The sequence below is a fragment of the Ovis canadensis genome, chromosome 15 (assembly GCF_042477335.2).
Source record: "Ovis canadensis isolate MfBH-ARS-UI-01 breed Bighorn chromosome 15, ARS-UI_OviCan_v2, whole genome shotgun sequence".
NCBI lineage: Eukaryota > Metazoa > Chordata > Mammalia > Artiodactyla > Bovidae > Ovis > Ovis canadensis.
In genome coordinates this window covers 24,827,967-24,843,867 of record NC_091259.1, presented here as the reverse complement: position 1 = coordinate 24,843,867, position 15,901 = coordinate 24,827,967, and the positions used below count along the sequence as shown (strand labels likewise).

Here is a 15,901-nt window from a genome sequence, read left to right as displayed (position 1 = left end):
AGAGATTGACTTCAATTTTGAAAGAAGTTCTTCTGTGGGTAAAATGCCATCAAACACTACAGAGAAATTGTTCATGAGAGAGTCAATTGATTCACCAAACTTTGCTGTTGTCTTAAGAAATTGATACAGTCATTCCAATCTTTAGTAACCACCACCGTGATCAGTTGGCAGCCATCAACATCAAGGTAAGACAGTCCACCAGAAAAAAGATTATGACTTTCAGAAGGCTCAGATGATGGCCAGCATTTTTAGCAATAAATATATTAATGATAAGGCATGTACATTTTTTAGACATAATGCCATTGTACACTTAATAGACTACAGTATAGTTTAAACATAATGTGTATATGTACTGGCAAACCAAAAAATTCTTACAATTCACTTAATTGCATTGGTTTAGAAACAGGCCCGCAAAATCTCTGAGGTATGCCTGTAGTGACTTCCTGAGTACAATATGGAAAGTGGAGAAGTAAGTAACTTTACAATTGAGAAAGCTGACAAATATTAACTTGGGCGGATGATAAAGATTAACATTACAGTGATAATTCATGTTGACAGTATATACCCTTGATATAATGTAATGAAATCATACTTTAAGAAATGCAGCCCCAAACCACAAATTTGCTGGACCCACAAGGGAGATGGTCATCCCTTCTTTCAGGTGCTGGTCTGCCCAGTCCACAGTGACATACTGACCTTGTCTGGCTACCTTCAAGGAATCCTAAGAGTTTTGGTCCAGCTTCTAGATGTCCAGATTCAGACAAGAGTATACATGATGTAGGACTTTCTCCATGGACTTGTGACTTGTGGTCAATACCCTGTGGAGTTAGGATGCAGAAGTTGTGGGGGGTGAACAGCTGAGATCTGTGAGCTATGTACAAAGCTTCGGCTAGGTACTTAGAATATGTGTTTGGAATAGAGTTGGGCTTAGGAAGACCTTGATGTCTCTGAATGTGAGACTCCGTGTTTGGGATGCTGGGTGAATAGGAAACTAGAAGGATATAAAATCAAGGCAGTATGATCGTCAGAAAGTATGTCATAGTATTGAAGATGAGGTCTGTGAATATATGAAAGTTGTTAACCAGTGATGTTTATCTTTGAGAAAACTGATAAAACTTTGCACTTTCTTGGAGCATCAGTATATTTCAGATTTGGAGGGACAAAAATTAAATCCTTTAAAAAAAGAAAAATAACAGCAATTTACCTCTGTGGTTTTCCTCCTTTAAACCCAGATTAATCATGATAAAAACATCAGACAAATACTTAATGAGGGATATACCAGAAAATAACCAGTATTGCTCAAAACTCTCAAGATCAAAAACAAGGAAAGTCAGAGGAGCTGTCTCAGTCAAGAGATGCCTATGGAGTTATGATTATTAAATACAATGTGGTATCAAGGATCAGATCCTAGGACAGAAAAAGGACATTAAGTTAAAACTAGGGAAATCTGAATAAGCAGAGATTTTAGTTAACAGGGATCAGTATCTGTCCATTAGTTGTGACAAATGTAACATATTAATATAAGATTTTAAAAAATTAGAGTATAATTGCTTCACAATGTTGTTTTAGTTTCTTTGTTTTATACAACAAAGTGAATCAGCTATGTGCATACATACATCCCCTCCCCCTCGTACTGCCCCCATCTCACCCCTCTAGGTCATCACAGTGCACCAAACTGAGCTCCCTGTGCTATACAGCAGCCTCCCCAGCTATCTGTTTACACATGGAGTGTATGTCTGTCAGTGCTACTCCTCCCAATTTGTTCCACCCTCCCGTTTCCACACCTCCATTCTCTACATCTGCATCTCTATTCCTGCCTTGCAAATAGGTTCATCTCTACCCTTTTTCCTAGATTTCACACATATATGTTAATATATGATATTATATGATTTATCTTTTTCTGACTTACTTTAGTCTGTATGACAGACTCTAGGTCCATTCACCTCACTAAAAATGGCCCAGTTTTGTTCCTTTTTGTGGCTGAGTAATGGCTCAGCTGGGGAAGAATCTGCTTGCCAATGAAGAAGATGCAAGAGATGTGGGTTAGATCCCTGAGTCAGGAAGATCCTCTGGAGAAGGAAATGGCAACCTGCTCTGGAATTCTTGCCTGAAAAATTCCATGGGCAAAGGAGCATGGCAGCCTACAGTCCATGGGGTCACAAAGAGTTGGACACAATTGAGCACATATGCATACACACACACACACACACACACACACACACACAATTAACAACAGAGGAAACTGGGCACAAGTACAAGGAAACTCTACAGTATCTTTGTAATGCTTCTATGAATCTAAAGCTATTTTAAAAAATTATTACAATATGTTAGTGCCTGCTGCTGCTAAGTCACTTCAGTCATGTCCAACTCTGTGCGACCCCATAGACAGCAGCCCACCAGGCTTTGCCGTCCCTTGGATTCTCCAGGCAAGAACACTGGAGTGGGTTGCCATTTCCTTCTCCAATGCATGAAAGTGAAAAGTCAAAGTGAAGTCGCTCAGTCGTGTCCGACTCTTAGTGACCACACGGACTGCAGCCTACCAGGCTCCTCTGTCCATGGGATTTTTTAGGCATGAGTACTAGAGTGGGGTGCCATTGCCTTCTCTATGTTAGTGCCTACTATGCTCTAAACACAGTGTTAGGCACTAAGGATACAGGGTGAACAAGAGGTATGAATTCCATCTTCCAGACCCAACAGTCTTAAGGAAGAGAGAAGATGGTGTATCAATACAAAAACAAATTGGTACTTAACCACAATATTATAAGTAAAAATGGGTGCTGTGACAGTGAATGTAAGAGGTGCTTACCTTAGATATAGGGTTCGGGGGTTTCCCCAAATAGCACATGCAAAATCCTAGAAGCAAGAATATATTACACACAATGTATGGAGGGGAAAACATTCAATATGACCTAGTGTAGTGCTCAATGAGCGGAAAAGGCAATGGCAACCCACTCCAGGACTCTTGCCTGGAGAGTCCCATGGACAGAAGAGCCTGGTAGGCTGCAGTCCATGAGGTCGCAGAGAGTCAGACACGACTGAGCAACTTCACTTTCACTTTTCACTTCCATGCATTGGGGAAGGAAATGGCAAGCCACTCCAGTGTTCTTGCCTGGAGAATTCCAGGGACGGCAAAGCCTGGTGGGCTGCCATCTATGGGGTCGCACAGAGTCGGACACGACTGAAGCGACTTAGCAGCAGCAGCAGTGCTCAATGAGAACAGGTAAAAACTGAGATGGCAAAATATGGATGGTCAAGAAAGGATCAGGTCATTGAAAACTTTATGTGATATTAAAGACCTCTGAAACTTATCCTATGAGCAGTGAAGAACTACTGAAAGTTATAGACTGGAATGTGTCATGATCAGAGTTGTAGTCTTAAAGATGTAAACTCACTGTAGTATGGAGAATAGATTGTGGTGAAATATAAATAGGTGCATCATTTTTAAGGTTGTTACAATCACCTAGGCAAACATAATAATGGTAGGATAAGGCAAAAGACAGAGACAAATTGTGATGGATCTGAGAGATATTTAGAAGGCAAAATCAATAGAACTTTTGTTAACTGACTGATTGAGTGTTCTTGCCTGGAGAATCCCAGGGATGGTGGAGCCTGGTGGGCTGCTGTCTATGGGGTTGCACAGAGTCAGACATGACTGAAGGGACTTAGCAGCAGCAGTGAAGGAAAAGGAGGAGTCAAACATTATGCCCATGTCTACGGCTAGCAACTAGGTAGACAGTGGAATTTTCCAGTAAGACACTGAATTTTGGAAAAGAAGATTTGGATGTCTGGGTGTATCTGGGGATATTAGGTTCATTTTGAATTTTCAGGCTCAAGAAGGATTGTAGATATACATGTCAGGAGAGAAAGGTCAGGAGAGAAAGGTCAGGAGAGAAATCTTAGTTGTATACAAAGATTTGGGTTTCCTCAGCATGTAAATGGTAATTAAAACTACAGCCCAAAGAAAATGATAAATAAATAGCATATGCAACATTTGTGTTCCTAAGAATACTTTTTGTTATCAGGATAATATTAAATTAGGATTGTCATAGGACTAAGGCAATAAAGTAATGGAGTACATTTCAGAAAGATTTTTATAAAAATTTGGGGTTCAGGATGGGCAACACGTGTACACCCATGGAGGATTCATGTTGATGTACTGCAAAACCAATACAATATTGTAAAGTAACTAGCCTCCAATTAAAATAAATAAATTTAAATTAAAAATTATACTTAATGGTTTAATTTCAGTTAGCTAGAAAACTGGTTTACCTAAAAAATAACCAACTCATTCATAACGATGCAGGATAAATGAAGTATCATAATACTTCAGCTTCATGACCTGTACATAGCGGTTCCTGAGTCTTTCTATTAAAACAAAACAAAAACTTATTGAATATTTGTGTGCCAGTACTGTTCTGGGTAACATGTGCATGTGTACTAAATTGTGTTGCTTCAGTTGTGTCCAATGTGACCCAATGGACTGTAATCCACCAAGTTCCTCTGTCCAATGACCTTCCTGGGCAAGAATACTGGAGGGGGTTGCCATGCCCTCCTCTAAGGATTGAACCTGAATCTCCTGCAGCTGCTGAACTGCAGGTGGATTCTTTACCACTGAGCCACAGGGGAAGTCCTTTCTGGGTAAGGCAACTTAGCTTAATACTACAAAGGAGCCTTACTATTTAAGGGAAATTTGTCAAATATGGCAGAGAATATGCATGGTGGTTAAGAGCACAAGTTTTGGAGACAGAATTCATGTCTGAGTTTCACCAATAGCCAAATGGCTTTAGACAAGTTGCTTAATCACTCTGGGGTTCAGTTAAATGGGGAGAGAAATCACAACTACCTTTAGAAGGGTTGCTCTAAGAAGTGAATCAACTGAAGCATAGCATTGTTAAATGTAATACGTAATCAATGAGTTGCTACTCATTTCTAGTATTATTATTAATGTTGTGTCACTCTTATTATATCCTCCCCTGTAGTAAAAGCTCATTTTGTCAAGAATCACTTAGGAGACTGTTTAGATAAATTCTGGCAGGTTGTGACCTGAACTGGCACACCAAAGATGGTGATAAAGAGAAGCAAACAGTGGGAGAGGGAGAGGGTGGGATGATTTGGGAGAATAGCATTGAAACATGTATAATATATAAGAAACTAATCACCAGTTTCCAGATTCAATGAAGGATACAGGATGCTTGGGGCTGGTGCACTGGGATGACCCAGAGGGATGGTACAGGGAGGGAGGTGGGAGGGGGGGTCCAGGATGGGGAACATGTGTACACCCGTGGTGGATTCATGTTGATGTATGGCAAAACCAATACAATATTGTAAAGTAAAAAAAATAATAAAAAATTTTTCTTAAAAAGAAGTAAAAAATAATTCAAAGGTAGAATCAAACTGACTTGCTGGTTGTGTAGGACAAGTGATGGGAAGGAACACAGTAATTAGTCTTAATTATTTGTTCTCCAAACAGGAAACAAAAATAGCAATTAGTTCTAATTATCTGCCCCTAAAGAGGAAACACCAAAAATGGCTTTGGGTGGTAGATGAAAGCATTTTGTAAATGGTATTTAAGTCCCTGCTCACTGGGTGCTTATTAAATAACTTCTCTAAATCTTTCCTATAGAAAGCAAAAAGAATTACTTTATTTTTTAAATCTAGCTTTGTTTTAAAGGAGGCATACCTATTAATATACTAATTACTGTTAACTAGAAAATCTATATAAAAGATGGGAACAAATCATAATTGGTATGCAATGTACGATACTCTGAGACACTACTGGTGAGAAAAGCCCTTTGAATTGTTTTTCCATAAGTGGTGCTGAGTTGATCTACTCCTTTGTAGCCAAAACAGCATTCTGAAGTGGCTGGGCATGGCCTAAGTGCAGAGAAAATTTGAATTTACTTTTTGTTTGCACAGCACTCTTAACAAAATAGTAGCCTTGATAGACTTCTCAAGTATTTTATATGCCAGCCTGCTGACTTTAACTTGACGAAGCTTCAGTTCAGTTCAGTTGCTCAGTCGTGTCCGACTCTTTGTGACCCCATGAACCACAGCATGCCAGGCCTCCCTGTCCATCACCAACTCCCGAGTCCACCCAAACCCATGTCCATTGAGTCGGTGATGCCATCCAACCATCTCATCCTCTGTCGTCCCCTTCTCCTCCTGCCCTCAATCTTTCCCAGCATCAGAGTCTTTTCAAATGAGTCAGCTCTTTGCATCAGGTGGCCAAAGTACTGGAGTTTCAGCTTCAGCATCAGTCCTTCCAATGAACACCCAGGACTGGTCTCCTTTAGGATGGACTGGTTGGATCTCCTTGCAGTCCAAGGGACTCTCAAGAGTCTTCTCCAACACCACAGTTCAAAAACATCAATTCTTTGGTGCTCAGCTTTCTTTATAGTCCAACTCTCACATCCATACATGACTACTAGAAAAACCATAGCCTTGACAAGACGGACCTTTGTTGCCAAAGTAATGTCTCTGCTTTTTAATATGCTGTCTAGGTTGGTCATAACTTTCCTTACAAGGAGTAAGCATCTTTTAATTTCATGGCTACAATCACCATCTGCAGTATGATGAAACATAAAACATATTCTCTGACACAAATATTTTTATTCAGGTTAAACCAGGTTGTTGTTTAGTCACTAAGTCATGTCTAACTCTTTGTGACCCCATGGACTGTAGCCTACCAGGCTCCTCTGTCCATGGGATTCTCTAGGCAAGAATACTAAAGTGGGTTGCCATTTCCTTCTCCAGGTAAATCAGGTTAATTAAGTCTATAATATGTTATAGGGTGATCACATATGATTAACTCATGTCCTTCTTAGCCTCAAAAACAGCCTCTCAACTCTATACTGCATAGTCTCTCTGAGCTCTGATTCCCTTCCCCTGTCATAGTTATCACAGTCATTCCATTCACATTCTCACCTATACACAGGGTTCAAGACTACTTCCTTATACAACAAACATCACTCTGACCATAAACATCTCAGGAATGATAAACATTTATCTATACATAGACTGAGTGAGTATATAAATGTTTGGTTGAAGGCAGAGCATGGTCTAATCCAAGCTCTATTTTCTTATCTTCATTTGGTATGATTTCATGTGATGCTACTGCTTGAAAGGTCTGCTTTTGGCTTCCATGTTTCCATGTTCTCCTGATTTTCTGTCTATCTCACACTCCTCCTCTGCCTGCCCTTTAAGTATAGGTGTTCCCCAATGTTCCTATTCTTCTGCTATACCTTTCCTAAGTGACCTTGTGTGGCCTCAAACAAATTCAATAAATGATTTATCCAAGGACAGACAGCCAATTGGTAGAAAGAGACCTCAGTTCTTATTCTAGTCAGTAAACATCATTGTGCACTTATTATGTTCACTAGAGACTCAAAATAAGTAAAACAGTCTGCCCAGAAGCAATGCAAAATCTAGCAGATCTCACATAAGGGATTTACTGCCCTTTCTGACGTCAATATAGAAGCTCTGAGCTTTTTCACTCTCCTCTTTCACTTTCGTCAAGAGATTCTAGTTCCTCTTTGCTTTCTGCCACTAGGGTGGTATCAACTGCATGTCCTAAGTTATTGATATTTCTCCCAGCAATCTTGACTCCAGCTTGAGCTTCATCCAGCCTGGCATTTCGCATGATGTACTTTGCATAAAAGTTAAATAAGCAGAGTGACAATATACAGCCCTGACGTACTCCTTTGCCAATCTGGAACCAGTCTGTTGTTCCATGTCCAGTTCTAACTGTTGCTTCTTGACCTACATACAGATTTCGCAGGAGGCAGGTAAGGTCATATGGTAGTCCCATCTCTTGAAGAATTTTCCAGTTTGTTGTGATCCACACAGTCAAAGGCTTTGGCATAATCAATAAAGCAGAAGTAGATGCTTTTCTGGAATTTTCTTGCTTTCTCTATCACCCAACGGATGCTGGCAATTAGATCTCTGGTTCCTCTGCATTTTCTAAATCCAGCTTGAACATCTGGAAGTTCATGGTTCACATACTGTTGAATCCTGGCTTGGAGAATTTTGAGCATTACTTTGCTAGTGTGTGAGATGTGTGCAATTGTGTGGTAGTTTGAACATTCCTTGGCATTGCCTTTCTTTGGGATTGGAATGAAAACTGACCTTTTCCAGTCCTGTGGTCACTGCTGAGTTTTCCAAATTTGCTGGCATATTGAGTGCAGCACTTTCACAGCATCATCTTTTAGGATTTGAAATAGCTCAGCTGGAAATCCATCACCTCTACTAGTTTTGTCTGTAGTGATGCTTCCTAAGGCCCATTTGACTTCACATTTCAGGATGTCTGGCTTCAGGTGAGTGATCACACCATTGTGGTTATCTGGGTCATTAAGATCATTTTTGTATAGTTCTGTGTATTCTTGCCATCTAAACATGTTTATAGACTTCCATCTAAACATGACAAATAAAACACATGTAATCCAACACATAATCCAACTAATACCAACCTAGACAGCATATTAAAAAGCAGAGACATTACTCTGCCAACAAAGGTTCATGTAGTCAAAGCTATGGTTTTTCTAGTAGTCATGTATTGATGTGAGAGTTGGACTATAAAGCAAGCTGAGCACTGAAGAATTGATGTTTTTGAACTGTGGTGCTGGAGAAGACTCTTGAGAGTCCCCTGGACTGCAAGGAGGTCAAACCAGTCAGTCCTAAAGGAAATCAGTCCTGAATATTCATTGGAAGGACTGATGCTGAAGCTGAAACTCTAATACTGTGGCCACCTGATGTGAAGAGCTGACTTATCTGAAAAGACCCTGATGCTGGGAAAGATTGAAGGCAGGAGAAGGGGATGACAGAGGATGAGATGGTTGGATCACCGACTCAATGGACATGAGTTTGAGCAAGCTTCCCAAGTTAGTGATGGACAGGGAAGCCTGGTGTGCTGCAGTCCACGGGGTCACAAGGAGTCAGACACGACTGAGAGACTGAACTGAATCTAACTAACATAAAGAAACCAAAAAGCATAAATCCATAAGGCTAAGGGCAATAGGAGTACACATGAGATGTCAGCAGAATCTGGAAGCTGAAAGATAAGCAAATGGTAATTTACTTCACCTACCTGACTAAATCTACAATGAGGGAAGTAACCCAAAGGCAATATAATTCGGAGTACAGAATCTCAGTCATGTTCAGGAGTTAGGGGTGCCAAACTCCTCTAAAAATGGGAATGCAGAATGAATCAACACAATTTGATTGAAAGTTTTCATGAGGATAAGTTAGGGTTTAGATCTCCTCCCCACCTAAAGAGAATAGGCATAACCCTTCTCCATTCCATCAGAAGAGATTAACTCTTGAAGGGGATGAGCTAAATAGGTTCCGAGCTTCTAGAAACAAGAAATGAGGCTGAGCTCTATACTGAATATTAGGAAGTTAAATGAAAGTCTACATGATAAAGGTGAGATTTATCCAGCCTTCTTCTCCCATTCAGCTCCCAGAACAGTGGCAGGCAGATCACTAGTCCTCAGATTTACCCTTCAGAAAACCATCCAAACCAAGATACATGTGAAACTCTCTTAGGGAAAAACAGAGATAATGGGAGAACTGAGGAAAGAGAAAAGAATGTATATCAGGGGAAGATGTTAGGTATTAAAGTTAAATCTTCACTTCCATAGTAGAAAATCAGTAGATATGATATTTTTAAATATTGAGAAATAGCAATATTAGCATATTATTTAAAAGTAAGGTGGAATACAACAGAAGAATAAGCTAAAAGAATTAAAGTGAGTATACTTGAGAAACACCTGTGGAATGAAGAAGGACTGGGCAACAGGTCTATTTTACATTATAATACTGTATAATTATACGATGTTTTAAATGATATGTATTACTTTGATTAAAGACAAAAGCTTTTTTTAAAAAAATGTGACATACATAGGGTGGTATTTCCAGCCTCCTGAGATCCAATGGCCTTAAACCCTGTGAACCCACACTTTAAAAAAACAAAAAAGAAGAAACTAAGATTCAAGGAACCAGTCAGTTGCTTACATCAAGTAGATGGATTAAAAAAGACCAAGTTACTTTAGAATAGTACACCACCAGATCACACACTGTAGGTTGTTTGTTGAATCTGACACAAATTAAAATGTATTGAAAATATTTAATGGGAAAGTGGAAGAGTTTGAGCTGACAAATGTTGACACAGTTCAAGTCATTTGATATAATAACTAGGAATCCTCCTCTTGGGGCCAAAAATAATAACAGAATAGATATGACATTTCTGAAGGTTGCTTTGGAAATGGCAAGAACAGCAGTATATTCTTTAAACAAATCTTCAACTAGAGAACATATTCAAAAGAAAGTTACAAAGTGGAAAATCAAGATAGATATTACTTCAGGATTATGATATGACCTACTAGCATCATATAAATGTCTTAAAAAGAAATCAGTGGACACTGAAGTATTCTTCATACGGTTTTCTTTTTAAAAACCTCTCCCAAAAGGTAGCTTAAAACCTAATTAAAATAAACAAACAATTTATTTAAAAAGGTGCTACAAACTATAAATTTTATTTTGAGGAAAGTAGAAACAATATTTTGAGTATGTGTTTTAGAGATATACACTGAAATATTTACAAATGGTATGGTATGATGTCTGAGATTTGCTCCAAAATAAAATTGGGTGGATAGACAGTAGGGGCTAAAAATCGAACAACATCGATCATGAATTGATAATTGTTGAATACGAGGATCCATTATGTTATTTTGTTGACTTCTGTACAAATAGAAAAGTCATCAAAAATAAATGTGCAATCACAAACTGCAAATCAGGCATATTTTATAGTCAAACAAAGCTAAAATGATTAGTGCCTGAATTTGTTCATAACATAAATCTACTGTTCTTTAACAGCTTTGGGAGACTACTAGAACAATGAAATGGAATTTGGTGTTTAACTCATAACATTTCCATGATTGGCCTAATTATCTTTTTGTTTTGTATTTAAAAATGAATGCTTTTTATTTACTTTTATTTTTTTAATATAAATTTATTTATTTTAATTGGAGGTTAATTACTTTACAATATTGTATTGGTTTTGCCATACATCAACATGAATCCACCACAGGTATACACATGTCCCCATCCTGAACCCCCCTCCCTCCTCCCTCCCCATACCATTCCTCTGGGTCGTCTCAGTTTAGAAAGATGGTAATGACCTAATTATCTTAAGTTCTCTTTAAATCTACTCTAGAGCCCCCAGTATGCTGTTACGTATCATCATTTTTTAGTAATTACTTACAGAGCCTTTTTTCTTAATAGTAAAAATGTAGCAGTATATAGTCAATGACATCTTAGATTTGGTGAAATATGTTAGATGGGTTGAGGAGAAAAAGGTGGCAATTAAAACATGGCACACTTGTTTTCTAATTTTTCTAATTTCCTAAATGTTAAGATGAAGAAAACAATTTGACTCTTAGAATTGATGAAACATATATTTTCCCCCCAAAGCATGCTTTCTCACCCCAACCTTTCATCCCTACACTAAATCAATCTTGAGAGTCAGAAATTCAAAGAATATCTGCCTTTATCAAAGTCTGACAGTGGCATCCCTACCTTCTCCTACTTGTCCTCATGGCACTAATTTGAAAATACCAGTTTTGCTTGCCTCTCCTACAAAATGCCAAGCAAGATGCCTTGTTACAGAAATACTCAGAAAATGAATCAGTATTTCCTTTTGAGCCTTTCAGAGTACTTTGTACTCAGTAGGTCCCAGTGACTGACTAAGATGCCAATGTAAGTATGGACTTGTTTGCCTTGTACCAGTTAGGGTTTTTTATTATCACAAGGAATGGAAACTAGCTCTGCCTTAAGCAGAAAAGGAATTTGAAGGTAATCTGCAGAATCTCCAGAAGGGCTGGAGAACTGGGTTTAGAGGTTACGTAGACAAAAATAATGCTTAAAATGACAACATAGAGCCCAGTCTAATACAGACATCTTTACTTCCATTATACTGGCAGATTCATATATAAGTGCCTAAGAACTCAATGTAAAATTCATAATCAGATTTAGGAGGTGCTTTTAAGGTCATATGAGCCAACATCCTACCCAGGCTCACAAGAGTCAGGCATTCCCTTCCTTCATTTCCTGATAGATGGCCCAAAATGCATCACTTTCAGTACAGTGCATTCATAGTGTCTATTTTTTTATCTTTTTCATATGGACTCTATGAATGCAACCAAACAAAGTATTAATTTCTTCGGTACTGTTGGTTAATACTCAAGTGAACTAACTTTTACAACTCAAACTGTTGTTAAAGAAGGACTTCCACTCCCTGACCTCAGGGAACTAATTTTAGAAACTAAATGAAACCAACTCTTTCTGCACATAATTTTGTTTCAGCTCTTGCTCTGAGCTAAGGGATATTAAGTGTAATCCTGATTGTCATTCAAATTCACTAGTTCTGGGAGGTTTGCATTATCAACACACCTGATATATGTATAGTCTATCTCTGTGTGTATGTGCTCGGTCACTCAGTTGCGTCTGACTCTTTGCAAACCCATGGACTGTAGCCTGCCAGGCTCCTCTGTCCATGGGATTTTCCCAGCAAGAATACTGGAGTGGCTTGCCATTTCCTCCTTCAGAGGATCTTCCTGACCCAGGGATTTAGCAGACATCTTTCCAGCATCTCCTGCATTGGCAGGGGAGTTCTTCACCACTGAGCCACCTGGGAAGCCCAAGTATATCTGAGTCATTGATAAAATTGTAGAAATATCAAGGTCAAGGGAAGAGATCTGAAGCAGGCCAAAAGAAACAAGCTTCTATGTGGCTTTCACACTTAGAAACATTCTTTGGTTACAGCTGATGAATCCAGCTATTAGATCTCATCCCAGATCTCATTTTTTCATTTCACCTACAAAGATTACTCAAGAGTCTAGTTGACAGATGTATTCCAGAAGGTTGGTGCAGATGTAAAAATTTGATGAGTCTGGCTCTATTTTAAATATTCTAGGTTATCTACAATTTAAAGGAATAATAGAAGAAATACTTGATACAAAACATCAAAAACTATAATCCAATCCTTCTGTTTTATATCTTGATTTTCATGTACTAGTTCACATATTGGGCTACACACAGATCATCCATGAGACAGAATATGAAATCAAATTTCTATGCCAGATATTTTAATGTAAGCTTTCAAAGTTTTAAGTTATGTATTTAGATGGTCCTATGTTGGGTGAATATATATTTACAACTGTTATGATTAATGATGTGCATAATATGTATTAATTAAAATAGCTTTGATAAATGTTTACCATTTTAAAGAATATATGATAAAACTTCTCAATTAAAAACAACTGTTTTAAGATTTTTGCTAATCTAAATGGACTCTAAGACCACAGAAAATCTGAAATTAAAATGTAACTGCTCTACTAGAATACAGAATCTTCAGAAAATCTGGCTTTCAAATACTGAAGGATACAGCATCTTGATTCTTCTTCTGAAGCAAAAGGAAGAAATATACTTGTATAGTTAATTCATGCCAGAGACTGATTTACACTTAAAATATTTATAATGTAATGTAAAAATAGGGAACAGAGTTTATGTTATCATTGATGACATTTCCTAAACCAAAAAGCAGCCATGGTACAAATAAGTTATGAGTTTTATCATGAATGAAAGCTTCTAAACATATGGCAGCTTTACGTATACAAGGGAAAAAAGGACTGAGAGTTATATCAGCTGAAATAAGACCTTATACCACACATTCTAATTAACAAAGTCCCAATCCCAATAATTAAAATGGAAACTGCATTTAAAAGTTATGTAAAGATTTTGAATATGTAGTCATTAGCTTATTTGAAGCAGATTTTAAGGGGGCTTACTGAGCTCTCCTTAAACATTTACCACAATCATCTCGATTTATATCAAAAAAAAGCAAAAGATCAAACATAGCAAATTCTGAATTATTCTGATGGCATCAAAAACATTACAGATTGTACACAGACAATATAGAAATTATTTAATTACATTGAGATTGAAGTTATTTATCCCTTAGAACACAGTTAATGTTTATTTTATAGACAAAGATGATTGGAGTTGACACAATATTCTTTTTTGAAATGTGTATATCTTTCATTTTTCAGCACAGAAACTGAAGTTAAATAAGACTTGCTCACGGTCAGCATAAATGAACTGGAGGGCTAAAAGTTCCTGGGATGCAAAAACATACTGTCTTCAGATTCTCTAATTCAGACTATTTACTGAAGACTTAGAATGTGAACTGAGCACACAATTTCAGTTAAAGCTCTTTCTGGGTGACAGTTCGCATAAGCTGTCTTTAGAGATCACTGAAGTAAGGCTTTCTTTAATAAGTCATATCACTTTAATAAGTGAAACCCTGCTGAAAATAGAAACTGTAGTCTAATTGATTCGAGATTTTGGCAACTTCAATACGTCTTTGATCATTCTTTTTCTCAGGTACTATCAGAATTATAAGGCAGGATATGTTTGCCAGACACTACAAAGAGGAACAATATAAATACTTGAAATAGAGTGTTTTCTGTTCTATTTTTAAGGAATAATCATTTGATAAGAAAAACCTGAATTAACTGCTTCACTATGCATTTTAGCATAGAGTAATTTTGTGATTTAAAAAGCTTACTGTAATTTAAAGTTTATATTTTATATGCTTATTTACTGTAATATAAAGTAGAAATTTAACCATACATATGGATACTCAGGGCTTCCCTGGTAGCTCAGCTAGTAAAGCATCCGCCTGCAATGCAGGAGACCCCGGTTAGATTCCTGGGTCAGGAAGATCCCCTGAAGAAGGGGTAGGCTATCCACTCTAGCATTCCTGGGTCTGGTGGCTCAGATGGTAAAGAATCTGCTTGCAATGCGGGAGACCTGGGTTTGATCCCTGGCTTGGGAAGATCCCCTGGAGGAGGGCATGGCAACCCACTCCAGCATTCTTACCTGGAGAATCCCCATGGACAGAGGAGCCTGGCAGGCTGCAGTCCATGGGGTCCCAAATAGTTGGACACGACTGAGCTACCAAGCACAGCACAGCACTGCATGGATATTCAATCATATGAAGCTTTTCTGAAGATGGTCCCTAGAGATAACTATATCTGTTGACAGACATGCAATCTAGAATGGCACTCTATCATCATTTGCTTGAGACTGGCAAACAGGAACCTTCAGAAAAAGGAGATTTTCTGTTCTCTACTTGGACCATAGTGGTTTGATTTCAACTTCCCTGGAAAATTCCTATAATGATCAATACTGAAAGTACCCACTGGGTCTTCAAAGACACAAATATAAGCAGTGTGTTTTTGGAATTAATTACATTTGAAATATTCTGAGTAGGTATTCTCTAGTACTATAAGCATATAGCCATTTTCATATAGTTCTATTTCTGTAAAATCTGCATTTTTTTCCATTATCAGAATCTGCTTCCTTAAAAGATAGCTGGACTAAATCAGAAAATGATTGCAATTTAGTATCTTTTCCTATTTGAAGCAATAGACTTGCGAAAGCCAAAACATCTGCTTATTTCAGGAATTTGCATGAAAGCAACCAAATATTGATCAGCATCACAAATATCAAATTTAAATATCATCTTTTACATAAAAATAACAAAACTTTAAAATGCTATACACCAGATTTGTTTGATGATGATTTTTTTTTAACCTGAGGAAACCAGGAAGTTAGCAGAACTGTGAAGAAGCCCTTTAAGTATTAGTCAAAAGGCAAATGAACTATTTTTTTTAATGCAGTGAGATGCAATCACCCAAGTACCGTTTACCAATCCTTGGACTTGTCCCTTTTCAGCTCCCTTTTCCATTCCCATCACCTACTATGTAATGTCATTTAGCGTTCTCTTTTCATTTTCCTCATTCTCAGCAGGCTTCTTTGTCCTCTGAGGCATCAACCTCTAGCT

At 37.9% G+C, this 15,901-nt stretch overlaps 1 protein-coding gene across 5 annotated transcripts in view; it reads right to left on the bottom strand.

Moving 5' to 3' along the window:
* Positions 1 to 15,901, bottom strand: part of ELMOD1 (ELMO domain containing 1) — an 89,846-nt gene that overhangs the window by 70,335 nt on the left and 3,610 nt on the right. For 3 of the 5 annotated variants that reach the window (XM_069555460.1, XM_069555458.1, XM_069555462.1), the window contains exon 2: positions 697 to 818. The exons of the other annotated variants lie outside the window; for them this stretch is intronic. The gene's annotated coding sequence lies outside the window, so the exon portion shown is untranslated. The remainder of the gene's footprint in view (positions 1 to 696; positions 819 to 15,901) is intronic. 5 annotated transcript variants of the gene reach the window in all.